At 39.4% G+C, this 15,552-nt stretch overlaps 1 protein-coding gene across 7 annotated transcripts in view; it reads right to left on the reverse strand.

The window, feature by feature from the left end:
- MYT1L (myelin transcription factor 1 like) overlaps positions 1-8,876 on the reverse strand; it is a 273,561-nt gene extending 264,685 nt beyond the window's left edge. For 6 of the 7 annotated variants that reach the window (XM_021711729.1, XM_021711728.1, XM_021711726.1 and 3 more), the window contains exon 1: positions 8,728-8,874. The gene's annotated coding sequence lies outside the window, so the exon portion shown is untranslated. Of the gene's footprint in view, positions 1-8,727 lie in introns of all 7 variants that reach the window. The other variant, XM_021711724.1, reaches the window with a different exon arrangement.
- Between the last annotated feature and the right edge of the window lie 6,676 nt (positions 8,877-15,552).

Raw genomic sequence — 15,552 nt, forward strand, 5'->3', positions numbered from 1 at the left:
CAAAATGTTTGGACCGTTGGGCCAGCTTTCTTCTCTCCAAGGGTCCAGCTTCTGTGTATGGCACCAGTGATATGATTCAAACAATTCCTTCCTGTGGAGTCTAGACTGGTCTATTTAAGTTGACACTGCCAGGATGCACGTCCTGATCTGCTGTGGGATCCTTAGCTTCTCCAGGCCACTGTCACCTTGTGTCTTTTGGAGACGCTTTGCAGAGTCAACACACTGGCTTGCACATAGTCTTTCCACGAAAATGTGGTGAATATAAATAATTTTAAAGAAGAATATGCATATGCATGGCTTGGCACTCATAAATCTCCCAAAGTTGTACTAGAGAAGAAATTCTTTCTCCCCGAGTGTTTAATTCCTTTCCTCTGAAACATCTCCTGTGTCCTTCCCCTGAAGCCCAGTGCATTGACAAGCATCTACATATAGACATGATCTTTATAATTTATAAATGGTAACATTTTGCACCCTGTGATTTTTTGTTTAACAACATATCTTAGGCTAAGTTTATATAATCTACCCTACTTAAAAAAAAATTCATAGTACTCCATTTTATGAATACATAGTATAATTTATTTAACTAGTCTCCTATGGGTATTCACTTCCAAATTTCTGTTCTTATAAACAAGACTGTAGTGAATGCAATAAAAATAGCCAAAATTTCTAATACAACAATGCTTGCTATGTTACAAATGCCAATTTAATTCACTCAATCCTTACTGCAAACCCTTAGGTATAAATACTGTGATTATTGCTAACATGCAAAAAAGGAAACTGAGGCACACAGAGACCAAATAATTTGTCCAAGGCTATGGAACTGGCCATGAAGTTAGTTGGTCAGGGTGATTCACAGGTGCTTTCAGAAGTCATGCACTTGACTGCTGCACTGACTATAAAGACAACTTTGCTCATGTGTATCAGTATTTGGAAATGGAGTTTCTATAAGTGAAATTAATAGTACAGAAGACATATTCTTTCTGAGTTTCATTGATATTGCTTATGATTGCCTATAACCCACATGCCCTAATACTGTCACTATCATCCTGCTTGACCTTTGTATGCTGAGAGGTAAATAGGACATTGACCTTGCAGCTCCACTTGGAAGTTATAATGTAATGAGTTTGAGCCTCTTCTCTAATGCCAGTTCCATTTGTATCTTTTCTGGAATGTCTTCCCATACCTTTGTCCATTTTCAGTTAATATTTTTATTTGTTAAATTTAATATGCTAGTAAGTCACTAAGTGTACTCATTTCTGCTATATCCTAATGGAGTTGTTTCTTATTTGTTTATTAGCACAATGTTTAAACATTGCCTGTGCTAAAATTGCCATATTTTCACATTGCCACAGAAGTGTTTTTGAATAGGGAAGAGTTATTCATTTTATTTTCATATTATCTACATAATATGAAATTTAACACCCCATACAGGACCAAAGCCTCATTATGCTTTGGCCAATTTATATTAATTCCCACCCACAAATTTCTCACTGAATTTAGTTATTTACGAATGCTACTTATGAGATTAGAGCTAACATAAGTTTATCCTGGTCAAATTAGAATACATCTACAAGGTTAATGAAAACAATACACCTGAGGATAATTGCTTTCCCCTCCCCCAAAATATAATATTCAATGGAAATTCCAGAACTTTCTACGGAATGTACCTACATGAAAATTCTCCTTTAGGAGTGAGGAGAAATCTTGTGTATTGCTAAACACTAAGATTCTATGAGAGCTATATGGTACAAGGCTTAGATAGTGAATCAAGTTATACGTTTTTCTTTCTTTGAAGAAAAGTTCAATATACTGATTTTTCATCACAAAAATTTGACTAACTACATATAAAAGAGATAATTGATGTAAACAGACAATAGGTTTGCCTACGAAAAGCTTAAATGAAAGATGCTTCTAGTTATTTAAGCAGAATGTACTTCTCCAAACATACTACTAATGGATTATTATGAACAAAATGTTGCACAATCTTTTTGTCAAACAAAAATTAATACCCAAGAAAAGGAAGTAAACTATTACTAAGGAGCAAATTTGAAAATGGTGAACAAAGTCAGTGTTTAGCTTAAACCACCACAGCACAGTTTCCCAGCAAAGGCTGCAGGACACACATTTCCTACCAGTCACAGATTTTTAGGATGAAAAGCGTCTCCAGGGGATTTGTAGAAGTGCTTCCTTCAAGGTGCGGGGCTACCTTTAGTAAAGTATGGAATGTATCAGGTCTCGGATTGTGAGCTTGTTGAAGGCAAAGATGGGCATCAATCCAGACACCAGACACCAGACATACAACAGAGCAGGCATTTCTGAGTTTTATTTTGTGAGAAGCTTATAATACCCAGTCTTATGTCCAAAACAATTGGTACCAGTCATTTGGGGAATGACTTTAGCACACTGAGCTATATTCCACTCTTTCCCCGTGACTCCCCAAAAGCAAATGAACAATTCTGATGAGATCAGGAATGGATACTGCTTCTGAAGGTTTCTCTGAATTTGAATGTGTGGTTTCATTAAAATGTTGTGCTCCCTTGGCATCTTTAAGATTTAGAAGTTTTCCTTCTTCTATGCCAAGGAGAAACAGGAAATAAAATATTCAAGCTCTGAAATTTATGCGTGAAAAATCCAAGCCTTCCTGAAAGTTCCATGGACCTGTGGGACACTAGGCACCCACCAGGTCATAGCCCCCAGGATGAGCTATGAGCTGTGTGCCACACTCCAGTGGTGGCACCTGTGGTTTGGCCTCCACTCACTGCAATGCAAAGAGAAGCTCATCTCTAGAGATCTTCGGCCTCCCGTCCTCCCAGGTGGGCCCCTGGTGCCTACATTCCTTTGCAATATCTGACTGCCCCTTATACCTGAATTGCTCCCAAGTGGTTTATGGTCTCAAATAACCTCGCCTACTTCCCAACTTTGCTTCCATCTAATTGCCCCCTGACTGCAGGTAATTGTCTTCAATTGGGAGGAAAGAAATTTCATGACCCACAGTTTCCCCACAATTTGGGAAAGGAGGACAGGGATGGGCAATTTGCTATCCTACTGTCCTTACTAAAGAGTGGTGGTCCATGAACTTGATAATACAAGTTATGAGAAAAGCAAATTTAATTCTTTCCTAAAAGACATTCCAGAAAAGTACAAGTGCAAACCATTTTATTTATTTTAACTACAATCATATGTTATACCACTACACTATAATAAACTATTGTTATAATGAGGAGTAACATTATAGAAATTATTATTTAAGCAACACAAATGAATCGTGAAAACAACTGAAAAGCATTATTTCATGAGGTAGGGGTGAGCTTGACTCAAAATAATTTGGTTGTTTTCTGGGAAAATATGTATGAGAATAATGAGCTACAAAGTTGTATTAACAGTATTGCACTGTAAAGCAAAACAATTTGATTTAGCAGTCACCTAGCAGTCTTTCAAATTTTTCACGTGTATATACACACAATCCATTATATACGCACACAAATAATATATACTTAAACACTTATGAAATAGCTTAAAAAATAATGATGGGCAATATCTGTGCATGGTTTTGTGGAGAGAATAGAGGGAGTCTGCAGTAGTTAATGTTGACTAGGAAGTTAAAATGCCTACCTAGACTCCAATCCCATCTGTGCCATTCATTAACTGTGTAACGTTAGACAAATCATTTAACTACTCTGTACATTAGTTTCCTCTAAGATTAATTATGAATAAGAATATAGATAAGAGTAGTAACAACTCATGGGTTTTTTGGGGTTTTTTTGAGGACAAGATGAGATATATCGAATAGCACTTTTAGATTCAAGCTTGGCACAGTATGGATGCTTAATAAATGTTTAGCTACTTCTATCATCTTATGCAGTTTACATTAGGTTTATATAATCCATCTCACTTGACCTTCACATAGCCCGTTTATTTCTGCTTTACAGAAAAAAGAAACTGAGACTTTGAAGGGATTTGCCCAAAGGCAAGCAGTCGTTGGCAGTTCCAGGACTAAACCTAGCCACATTTGTTAGCTGTTTTTAGACACGTTCTTACCCCCCCCAAGGGTCAGAGAATATAAATTTATGGAGTTGGAGCTATTTCAGCAGATTTCTCCTTCTGGACACATGATACACTTCTCTTTAAAATAGTCACCATTCAGAACACAATTCGTGTAGTTTTTTGGGAAACAGATATTGATTTTATTTTAAGTAAAGTCTTTAGCATGGAAATTGGATGCGGGGTGTGATTTTCTCGTTGGGCTCTGGTTCAGGGGAAATTGGATTTCCTAGAGCACCAGCTGCGGCAGCGCCACAGGTGCTCATGGCTCAGCAATCACTGTGGCTAATTGGGACGCACGAGGATGGAAAAGGGCCCTCAACCCAAATCTTGTTTTGTGGCATTTTAATTTCTCCCATAGGATCAAGCCCCAATGTCCTTCTTAAGTGGAGCTGCTCAAGGAAGCTTGTTGTTGTAGACAGAAGGGATGGCACGTGGTCGGGGGAGAACGGGGCAAGTAGGAAGGAACCCAGAGCTGTCGAAGGCAGCAGGACTTGCTGCCTGGCTGTGGCAGTTGGTGCTAAGGGCCCGTCATCTAAGTGTTTCTGCTTCTGAGTCGTAATCTAAAGGGTAAGGCTTGCAGAACCATCCCCAGAATCTGCAGTTTGACAAATTGCATAGCAGTCATTGGAAAGTTGAGTACGGTAGCATTAGGCATCGGAGATGGAAACGGTGGCAGGCAATGAGGGAAAGCAATTAGTTATCAGTTTCTAGGACTGACAGAAGGCATACAAATTCTTAAAGTGGACCGCTCTGCTATATGCTCCATCTGAAAGGGTAACAAAATAGGACCATATAACACCCTGCCTCCTGTGTACCACAGAAACTGTCCAGTAGCCATAGTCATTTTACAAACACCCAATCTAAGCCATAAGAAGTTATACCTGTATCTTAATATGTCACCGTTCGTGCCAACCGACTAGTAGTCTGTGTCTGTGCCTTGATTCTTCCCATCTCTGGGTTTTGTATTTTTCTTCTATCAAGTAAGTCATTCGAGATATGTCATCTAATGAACTGATATTTAGAGACTCAGTTCTGGGGTTGTCTCCCCTGCAAAGTCCTTTGTGATGTTTCTTTTCATAGTTAAGATCTCTTCCGTGTTCTTCCAATCACCTCTCACAGACTTTTGATTCAAGTAATGTGACTGAGCTCCTAATACGGTACAGGAAATATTCCTCACTCTGGAACATAGGACGACACAATTTTTGCACTAAAGGGAAAAGCTTACAGTATTATATTCTCACAGTCCTTACCATGCCTCATGCTTGTTTAATTTGCTAACTTTTGAGGGCAATGGCTGTGTCTCATTCATTTTTATACCTCCAGAGACTAGAGTTTCTGGCACAAAATCTTTTTGAAAAAATATCAGACTATGAAAAACTGAAAAATACACACTTATTCCTTGGTGTTGGTGACAGAAAAGGGTAGTGATAAAGACTTTTCTTTCAGTACTATTTTCCACATCATTTCTAATGCTAACTTTTGAATAATCTTCTAGAGTTGTAAATAGACTTGGATTGAACACAAAAATGCAAGACTTCTTGGAATGCATGATTTTGCATTAAATATAGATCCCCAAACATCATTCCTTCCCACCCTACTGTAGACTGACCAGTATTTTTTACAGGACACATGGGGTTGGTTCAGGTGCTATCTTGGCTACTTATTAATTATGGTATCTTAGGGTAGTCACTTCAGGTCTCCCATCCTCCCTTTATTGACCGCTAAAGTGGGAATAATAGTCACTGCTCCTTGTAAGAGGAGCTTCATGGTTGTCCAGAGTTGGTACTTATGCGGCAGGGTTTTACTAGTGACATGTTTTGTTGCATAAAAATGGACACGTATGGGAGATTAATCATGTATACTGAGCCTTTTCATCAGTTAGTGTTGACTGTGGTCTTAGATGATGGCCGCCATATCTGAATCTCTAAGTTTTGGTATTTTCTAGTCTCTTATCACAAACACCTGGATGTGATAGGTTATCTTTAAAGGCAGAGATTATGTGGAATATACTATGTCACTGTTGGTTTTCTGTTGATGAAATTACTGCTAGAGAACAAAAGCTCTCGAAATACTGAATTTAAAGAAACTAAACAGAATCATCTACATCCTCAGGGAAGATTTTGGAAACCTTTATATCTCACACTTTTACATAATTGCTTATTGTTCATCATATCAGACTCAGAAAAAGTAGGTAATGAAATATAATCTTTTTTCAAACTGAGAGAAATAATTATTTAAAGGCATGGTAAATGCTCAAATTACATATGGAAATTTGTTACTAGAAAGTAGGAAAACTCTTTTCTGTCCGACTGAGACATTTAACCATGTGATCGACAAATTCAATACAATCCCTATCAGAATCTCAAGGTCATTTTGCAGAAATATATTAAGAAATCCATCCTAAAATTCATATGGCGTTTTAAGAGATCCCCTAATAGCCAAAACAATATTGAAAAACAACAAAGTCAGAAATTTCATATTTCTGATTTGAAAACTTACGACAAAGCTACAGCAATCAAAACAGTGTGGCAATGGCATAACAACAGAAATACAGACCAACAGAACAGAATAAAGAACTCAGAAATAAACTCTGGCATTTATGGGCACATGATTTTCAAAAAGAGTGCCACAGCCATTCAATGGGGAAAGAAGTCTTTTCAACAAATAGCACTGGAAAAATTGTATATCCATGTGCAAATAAATGAAGTTGAACCCTTAACTTAAACTTACACAAACATTAACTTCAAATGAATTAATAGCTGAAACACAGGAGCTAAAACTATAAAATTCTAAGCAAAGGCTATAAATGGTAAACTTTATGATACTGGATTTGGTAATGATTAGATAGGACACTAAAAAAACAGATATAATGGGCATCAGCAAAATTTAAAAACAAACAAAAAAACTTCTGTGCATCAAAGGACACCATCAACAGAATGAAAAGCAACCCAAGAAATGGGAAAAATATCTGCAAATCATATATATGATAAAGGGTTAATATCCATAATACATAAAGTATTCTTACAACTCAATAACAACAAAAACCAAACTAAGGCAAAGGGTTTACGCAGAAATGTATCCAAAGAAGATATGCAAATGTTTACTAAGTACATAGACTTATATTACTTATTAACATCACAAATCATCAGGGAAATGTAAACCAAAATCATGATAAGATACCATTTCACATCCATTAACATGGCTATTATTATTTTCTTAAAAAACTTTATAAAACAATAAGTGTTGACCTCGATGTGAAAAAATTGGAATCTCCGTGTACTGTTGGTGAGAATGGAAAATGGTGCAGCTTCTACAAAAAACAGAATGGCATTTCCTCAAAGAATTCAAAATACGATGTGATCCATATGATCCAGCAGTTTCTCAAAAAATTAAAAATATGAATTACCATGTGATCCAGCAATTTCACTTCTGGGTTTATGCCCAGAAGACTGGAAAGCAGAGATTCAAATATATATTATTACACCCAAATTTGTAGCAGCATAATTCACAACAGTTGAAAGGTGGAAGTCACTCAAAAGTCTATTGATAGATGTACAATAAAGTATTACTCAGTCTTGAAAAGGAAGAAAGTTCTGACACCTGCTACAGCATGGATGACCCTTGAGGACGTTACACTAAATGAAATAGACGAGTCACAAAAAGACATACTGTACCGTTGCACTCACCTAAGGGGAACACAGTAGCAAACCATGTAGAGACAGACAGTAGAAGGGTTGATGCCAGGGGTGGGGGGAGGGGGATGGGAAGTTAGTGTCTAATGGGGACAGAGTTTCAGTTTGGGAAGATGACAAAGATCTAAAGAAAAAGGATGGTGAAGGGTGCACAACAAGGAAACTGCACTTAATACCACTGAATCATACACTTGAAAATTGCAAAAGTGGTACATTTTATTTTGTTACAATAGCTGATAAAGAAGAAAAAAACCCAACACCATAACAGGACGTTCTTTAAGCCGCATGACGCTCACGATCCACAGTGGCACCGAGAGAGATTTATCAACAGTAATTGACAGGAATCTATGAGAACCTTGGGCAATGCAAATGCTAATTTCCTTAAATATAAAATGTCCCTAAATAGAAGTAATCATGGAAATAGGGATACCATATTAAAGGGGTTTTGTACAAAGGTGTCTCTGGACGCTGCTGAAGGGTGAACAAGACCTATTCATATTGTTACTGGAATATTTCTTTGAGTGCTGTTATAATCAGATAATAGAAGCCTACTTCAGTCTATGTTTAGCAACAGATTACAAATTCTGGCTTTATTTTGAACTTGTTTATTAAAATCAAGAGACACTATTATTTCTCCAATAAAAACCTCACATGCTCTCACTCACAAGCGGACCTTGAACAACTATCATAATGCTGTAAGAAAGGGATTGGCAGTAGTGGGAAACTGCCAGGGGAGGGCAGGGGCAGGATCGGCAGTAGTGGGAATCTACCGGGGGAGGGAGGGGCACACCTCATCAACAAGGGTATCTGCAAAATGAACGTCTGTATACCTAACCCTGAATTGTAACCCACATCTTTAAAATAAAATTTTAAAAAATACCAATTCATTCACACACCTATTTTTAGGTTATTTTGAGGTAATATATTTTAAAGTGGGTACACCCAACATTTGCCTGCTTGCAAAACGTAAAAGAGGACATGGTATCATTACCTTTATGTGGCTCCTCGGATATCCATATGTCTGTGGGACCGGCTGGAACCTTTCTTGATGGAATTTTGTAGATGATTTGAGAGACACAAACACTTGATTGAATTCAGTAACTACATTTTTTTTCTTCTTCCACCAGGTGTAGTCACTCTAGAGAAGAATGAGGAGGCAGAATAATGAGGCTAATATTCATAACAAAACACAGCCTTACCTGAGGGGCATGACTGTCAGGCAGACTGCAGATTTTCAGTGCACGTGCAGTGAGTGGAGCAGTGATCCAGGCTGGTGCAGGGACACACAGGCGTGAGGGGAAGGGGTGGTGGCCACGAACACCCAATATCACACCCAATTAAATAATTCCTTATAGAAAATCCCCTTCAGAAAGTGAATTAAATGACTGAAAGGTAAAAGTTACACAAAAGCCTAAAATTGTTTCTTCTTAAAAAGCTAAGTAGTCATTTTTGTGATTGAGTCTAAAAAAGTGTTAAGGCAGAATGAAATACTTAGAGACTAATTAGAGAAGCATGTATCATGCATCTGTACATGTGTAATTAGAGAAGCACGTATCATGCATCTGTACATGTGTTACATAGCTTATACCATCGGCAGGTTGTCATGTAGTTTTATTTTTGTCCTCCTCCATTTGATAGACAGTAAATAAGCTGTGGCTGGCTGGGCACAGTGGCTCACTCCTATAATCCTAGCACTTTGGAAGGCCGAGGTGAGAGGATTGCCTGAGCTTAGGGATTTGAGACCAGCCTGGGGAACTTGGTGAGACTTCATCTCTACAGTAAATAAATTTTTTAAAAAATTAGCCGGACATGGTGGCGCATGCCTGTGGTTCCAGCTACTTGGAAGGCTGAGGCAGAAGGATTGCCCCAGCCCAGCAGATAGAGGCTATGGTGATTGTGAACATGCCACCAAACTCCAGCCTGGGCAACAGAGTGAGACTCCAACTCAACAAAACAAAACAAAACTGTGGTAATTTCTACCCAAAAGATTTTGCAAGAGCTGCTATTTGCTAATTAAATGCAACATCTTAAGTAATAATTTAAACGTTGTATTTGTTATAGCTTTGAAACAACATCCAAATGTAGTGTCTAAGGTGGTTTATGTATCACTCTCTATGATTAATATTTATATAGTGGGCACAGTTATTTTGATTATGTTCTGAGACATTACTTACTAAATTGACTGAGAACTATTTGGTATTCAATAGAGTTCATTTTATGAAAATACCAGTTAATTCTCACCATAGGAAGAGCATCAAACGACAAATTTAAATAAGTCTTCTCAATAAGCCACCATAAAGCAACGCAAATGATTGAGAATATATTAGTAGGATTATATGTTAGTGAGCAAACTCACTTTATCTGATATATAAGTAAACACTCTGCTAAAAAATCATAATATTTTGCTTTCAAAAAGTAGTATTCAATTAATTTGTACAAAGTCTTATTTTTCTGGTAACCCTAGAAATTCACCTCTGTCTCTTTAAAGCTTTTTATAATGGTCTATAGGTTCATTACGTAGTCTATCATTGTTTTGGAAAAATGTTCTTCCTGCTCCTCAGGGTCCAGAAAGGTAGCGAGGAGGAACACCTAGAGACCACCAAGCCCACCCCTGGGGAAGCGGCTGCTGTCTCTGTACAGAAGATATGACCGAAAACTGTCAGGAAGAGGACAGATTTTTCATTAAAGTGATAAGTGTCTACAAAACAGAATCCTGTGGACAAAATGACAGGTTTTATTGGGAGCACGCTCTAGTCTCCACGCACACACTCACAAATCAGAGAGTTGAAAAGAGCCCTCTGCATTTCTCAGGAGAGGCACTGCAGGGTCTCAGCCTTTTACAGAGGCTGCTGGTCCACATATCACAGTGTCTGTCCTTCCATCCCCAGAAGACCAGTGACTCAGCTCCTTTCCCAGGTCCCTTGTGCTCTCAAGGAGCTAGGGCACACCCTCACAAACAGAAGACCCCCTTTTGGAAGAAAGGAAGTCAGAGTAATTTCAGAGGCACTACTACCTTCGTCCCAAGATGCATTTCATCTGAGTCATTTATGAGATGGAGATTAAAAGCCACTGACAAATGGATTATAGGCACAATGCCCTTGAAGGGTATTTGGGTATTTGATGCTTCTTAGAGAGAGAGAGAGAGAGAGAGAGAGAGAGAGAGAGAGAGAATGTGTGTGTGTGTGCATACATATACACGTCTCATTCTTTTAACAACGTATCTCCACCAGATAAAGAGTCACAGAATCATCAGCTAGTGATTCACACCTTCAGTGACCTGATTTTTCCAATTATTCAGGCAGGATGGGAAGGAACATTCATCTGTGGTTCCGGCTGCGTACAGCTCCCTGTCACATATGCTGCTTGTGTTAACTGATGATGGAATCCCCAGGATGACCTCTTAAACAGAGTGTTTAGCAGGTAGCTTAGTCGCAAAACACAAATCATGACAGCCAGGTGGAAGCTCCCCAGGGGGCTCGACCACACTTTTGTCCCCAGCCAAGCATCACCGGCCCCTCCCCTGATCTCTTCTTCCTCCAATCTTCCAAGTGAGAATTAATTTGTATTAAAGGCATTTGTCATTATCCAAATTATATTACACAGTTTTTGCTGATAATGGTTTGCTTTGAGATCATTGCAATTTCACATGCAGTTGAAAGAAATAATGCAGAAATTCCATGCACCCTGTCTCAGGGTCTTTCAGTAGCAGCATGTCCCAGAACCAGGGCACATCATCACAGCCAGAATGACACTGACTCATTCCACCAATGTTCAGACCCCTCAGTTTCACGTGTGCTCCTGTGTGTCTATGCGTATTCAACTCTGTGCAATGTCATCACGTGTGTAGGTTTGTGTATCCGCCACCAGTCAGCTTGCAGAACATCCATCACCACAGGCAGCAAGGGTCCCTTTTAATAACCACACTCACACTCTTTTTCTCTGAAAGTCACACCCACTCACCTTCCCTCTCAGAGCCACGCCCACACCACCTCTCATAGCCACGCCCATGCCCCTTCCCTCACACAGCCACTCCCACATCCCATTCCTCTCATAGCATATGTTATATATGCATTATATATCTATATATCTGTTTATGCATTTATCTTCCGTCATCCTTCACTGAAAAAACTACATTCCATTATGGCAGAGACTTTGCCATCTAACTTATTCCTGAATCGCAAGAGTCTAGAACTATGTCTGGTACAAAATAGACAATCAACAAATGTATGTTGAATGAATAAGCAAATGAATAAAAATTATTAGATAAAAACTGTTTTAAAAGTTTTAAAAGTTTTTTTTAAAAACTGAGGGATAAAACTTTTTAAAAAGTTTTTTTTAAAACACTGAGGGATAATACTAATAGCAAAAATTAGCATACTAACATTCTACAGAGTGATTTTAAACACATTATTTTCTTTTTAAAATTTCTTTATTAAAGATGTGGAGTACAATTCAGGGTTAGGTATACAAATGTCCAGTATGCAGGTACCCTAGTTGATGATGTGTGACCCCCTCCCCTGATAGTTTCCCACTACTGCCAATCCCTTTCTTATAGTATTATGATAACTGCTCAAGGTCTGCTTATGAGTAAGAACGTGTGGTACTATAAACACATTATTTTCAATGTGATTTTCATAATCCCTTAAGGAGAAGACAGATCTGATATATATATATTTTTTAATTCTTAGATGAGCACAGAGATGTAAGCCCACGTCCTCAGTCAAGTCTGAGTCTTGCCTTCCCTGGAGTATGCTGCTGCCTAGCATCCTTTAGCATTTGAAAGTGACTGCCGCAACTGTAGATCCAGCTACTTGGAAGACTGAGGTGGAAGGATCGCCGGAGCCCAGCAGGTCGAGGCTGCGGTGGCCGGGAGTGGCCACTGCACTCCAGTTTGGGCGACAGAGTGAGACTCCAACTCAAAAAAAAAAAAAGAAAGAAAGAAAAGAAAAAAGAAAGTGGCTGACAGGGCCCTTCAGGTGGGCAGGCGCCGGATACGCCAAGCACTGGAAAGTTAAGTGTCGCCCTCTGCCAGCTTCACCCTGACTTTGGGATTCTAACTCTGCCACTTCTTTGCCGAGCTCAGTGGCTCAGCCTGTAATCCCGTGCTTTGGGAGGCTGAGGTGAGTGGATTGCCTGAGCCGCAGGTTCGAGACCCGCCTGGGCAACTTGGCAAGACCTCATCTCTACAATAAATCAAAAAAATCAGCAGGGCGTGGTAGCGCGTGCCTGTAATTCCGGCTACTTGGAAGGCTGAGGCAGAAGGATCGCTGGAGCCCAGCAGGTGGAGGCTGCGGTGGCCGGGAGCATCCACTGCACTCCAGTCTGGGCGACAGAGTGAGACTCCAACACACACACACACACACACACACACACACAAAGTGACTGAGGGTGAATAAAGAAGTAATTAACTCCTATGGAAGTAACTCAACTATAGATCTTACTACCATAGAGTGGAGTATGAATTAAAACCGTAAGTGTGATAGCAGTTTACGCAAATTCAAGGACAACAGAGGTCCATCTGGTGTTTGAGGAAGGGGAAGTTTGCCCAGTCTTGTGCGCACAGCCATGTTGCTCTTTCTTGGAAGGTCTGTGTGCCATGACACTGAGGGAACTGAATAGCCCTTCCCACTGCCCTGAAACAATGGCTGCTCAGTGAGGTGGAGGTCTGCTGTACCCACAGGATCCCTGACTTCTTCCTCTGAGTGAGAGCATCCAAAGGGGACACGACTGCCTTTGACTGACTTATTTCTTATTTCCAGTGGCCATTTGCAAAAGCACATGCTCTAACTTGTCCCAAGAAACTCAAAACAGTCTTGTATGGGCACGGACAGCAAGCCTTCCTGTGGACTGACTTTCCATCCCAGTCCATGGACAGAGCCTTCTTGAATCAGGGGTTCACTGCTCAATGCTGGGGGCTCTTAACTCCCACTCAGGATGGAGGTGTGCGCTGTGAATACTCCACGTACTCTGACCTGCATTCCTCACACCAAGACATGAACCCAGTCTCATCAGGTGACATGTAATGCCTTAATGACATTTCTATTGGATAGTTTCTTCTCAAAATCCTTAATAATGTCTATTTCCTCTTAGGCTCTCACCTTTCAGAATCTTTGCAGTTATAAAAATAAAGAATAAGAAAGAAAAAACCAAACCTCAGTACATAAAACAACATTGTTCTGTAAGTGGAGATTATAAACTCATGATTCCCAGTGAAAATGTGATAGATTTTCCAGAAAGAATTTTCCAGAAGGCTTTGGAGGTTGCACCACAGCCTGGGTTAGGGTTTTCTCTTGATTCTCATATTCAGCACATCGTATTGTAATTGTGGATTTCCTCATCGGCACCGTACACACCTTGAGTTCTTCAGGGCAGGGACCAGAATCTGTCCGACTCCACCCAGAACTGGACTCACTGTAGAGGTGGAATGCAGGCAGAGTAAAGTTGTGTTGAAATTAATGAGCGCAGGAAAAACAAACTGACCTAACAATCACACCTCCATCCACTGTCTTGCAGCCATCAGCACTCTCCTGGGCACGTTCAATGGCACAGCCTCAAAGAAAGACAGCATCAGAAGCAACTCTCATCCTGACCTTCAGCCTGGGACTGTGGGGTGCCTTTCTCAGGAACTCAGGCCACGTCTTCATTTTAACATAGTTTAGTACAAAGCAGTAATATGAAGTAAAAAATCGGGTTGTAGATAATGAATTATTAAGGCTTGTATTATAACATTAACTTTATCAAATTGCTATTATTCATAATATGTGAAAAAGATGTACTTTCCATCTTTAACGAGGGTGCATGCTGTTTAATTTACTTTAAATTAGTTATATAGGCCGGGCTCGGTGGCTCAGTCTGTAATCCCGCGCTTTGGGAGGCCGAGGTGTGTGAATTGCCTGAGCCCGCGGGTTCGAGACCTGCCTGGGCAACTTGGCGAGACCTCATCTCTACAATAAATCAAAAAAATTAGCCGGTGTGGTAGTGCACGCCTGTAGTTCCAGCTACTTGGAAGGCTGAGGCGGAAGGATCGCCAGAGCCCTCCAGGTCAAGGCTGCGGTGGCTGGGAGCGGCCACTGTACTCTAGTCTGGGTGACTGAGTGAGACTCCAATTCAAAAAAATAAAAAATAAAAAATAAAATAAATTAGTTATATATTGAATAAAAATCATAATTTGTCCAAAAATTCAAGAATTATCTATCACTTTACATTTAATTATTTAGATTGATAAAGAAATAGGTTGAAATTTAGTAATACATCTTGTAATAAAAAGTAGACATGAAATGGCCTTCTACTTAAAATTGTTACACCGTAGGCTAAAGAAAGACATTTATTTCCTTATTCCTTTTTCCTTCCTTCCTCCCTCCTTTGTTCCCTCCCTCCCTCTCTTCCTCCTTTCTTTCCTACCCTCCTCCTTTCTTTTGTTATTTTAAAAGTTTGTTTCTGAAGAGATAGCAGAGGGTATCCCAGGCTAATCTTTATGAGTACATCTCCATATATAATCTATAACTAATAAAGTTATTTTTATTCATGATATTTAAAAACTCCTTTAGTTCTACTTTTCACTCTCTATATTTTTTTCCACATTTAAAAACTATTAGAGAAATAGTGGTCTGTAATGGAAGAATTTTGATCATGTAAATGTGACTTACAGAGTGAGTCCTGCAATTTCACCCTTTCTAATTTGTATTTTGTTAGCAGGCTCCTCATGCTTCCTGTTTTTACTGATGGTTGTTGTGAATCATGAAATCATTGAATCATCTATGAATCTGCATTAAGGAGATGGAGACACAGAAGACTGGTATAGGAGCCACTATGGCTG

The sequence above is a fragment of the Carlito syrichta genome, unplaced genomic scaffold (genome assembly GCF_000164805.1).
Source record: "Carlito syrichta isolate Samal-C Ts95f unplaced genomic scaffold, Tarsius_syrichta-2.0.1 Scaffold302535, whole genome shotgun sequence".
NCBI lineage: Eukaryota > Metazoa > Chordata > Mammalia > Primates > Tarsiidae > Carlito > Carlito syrichta.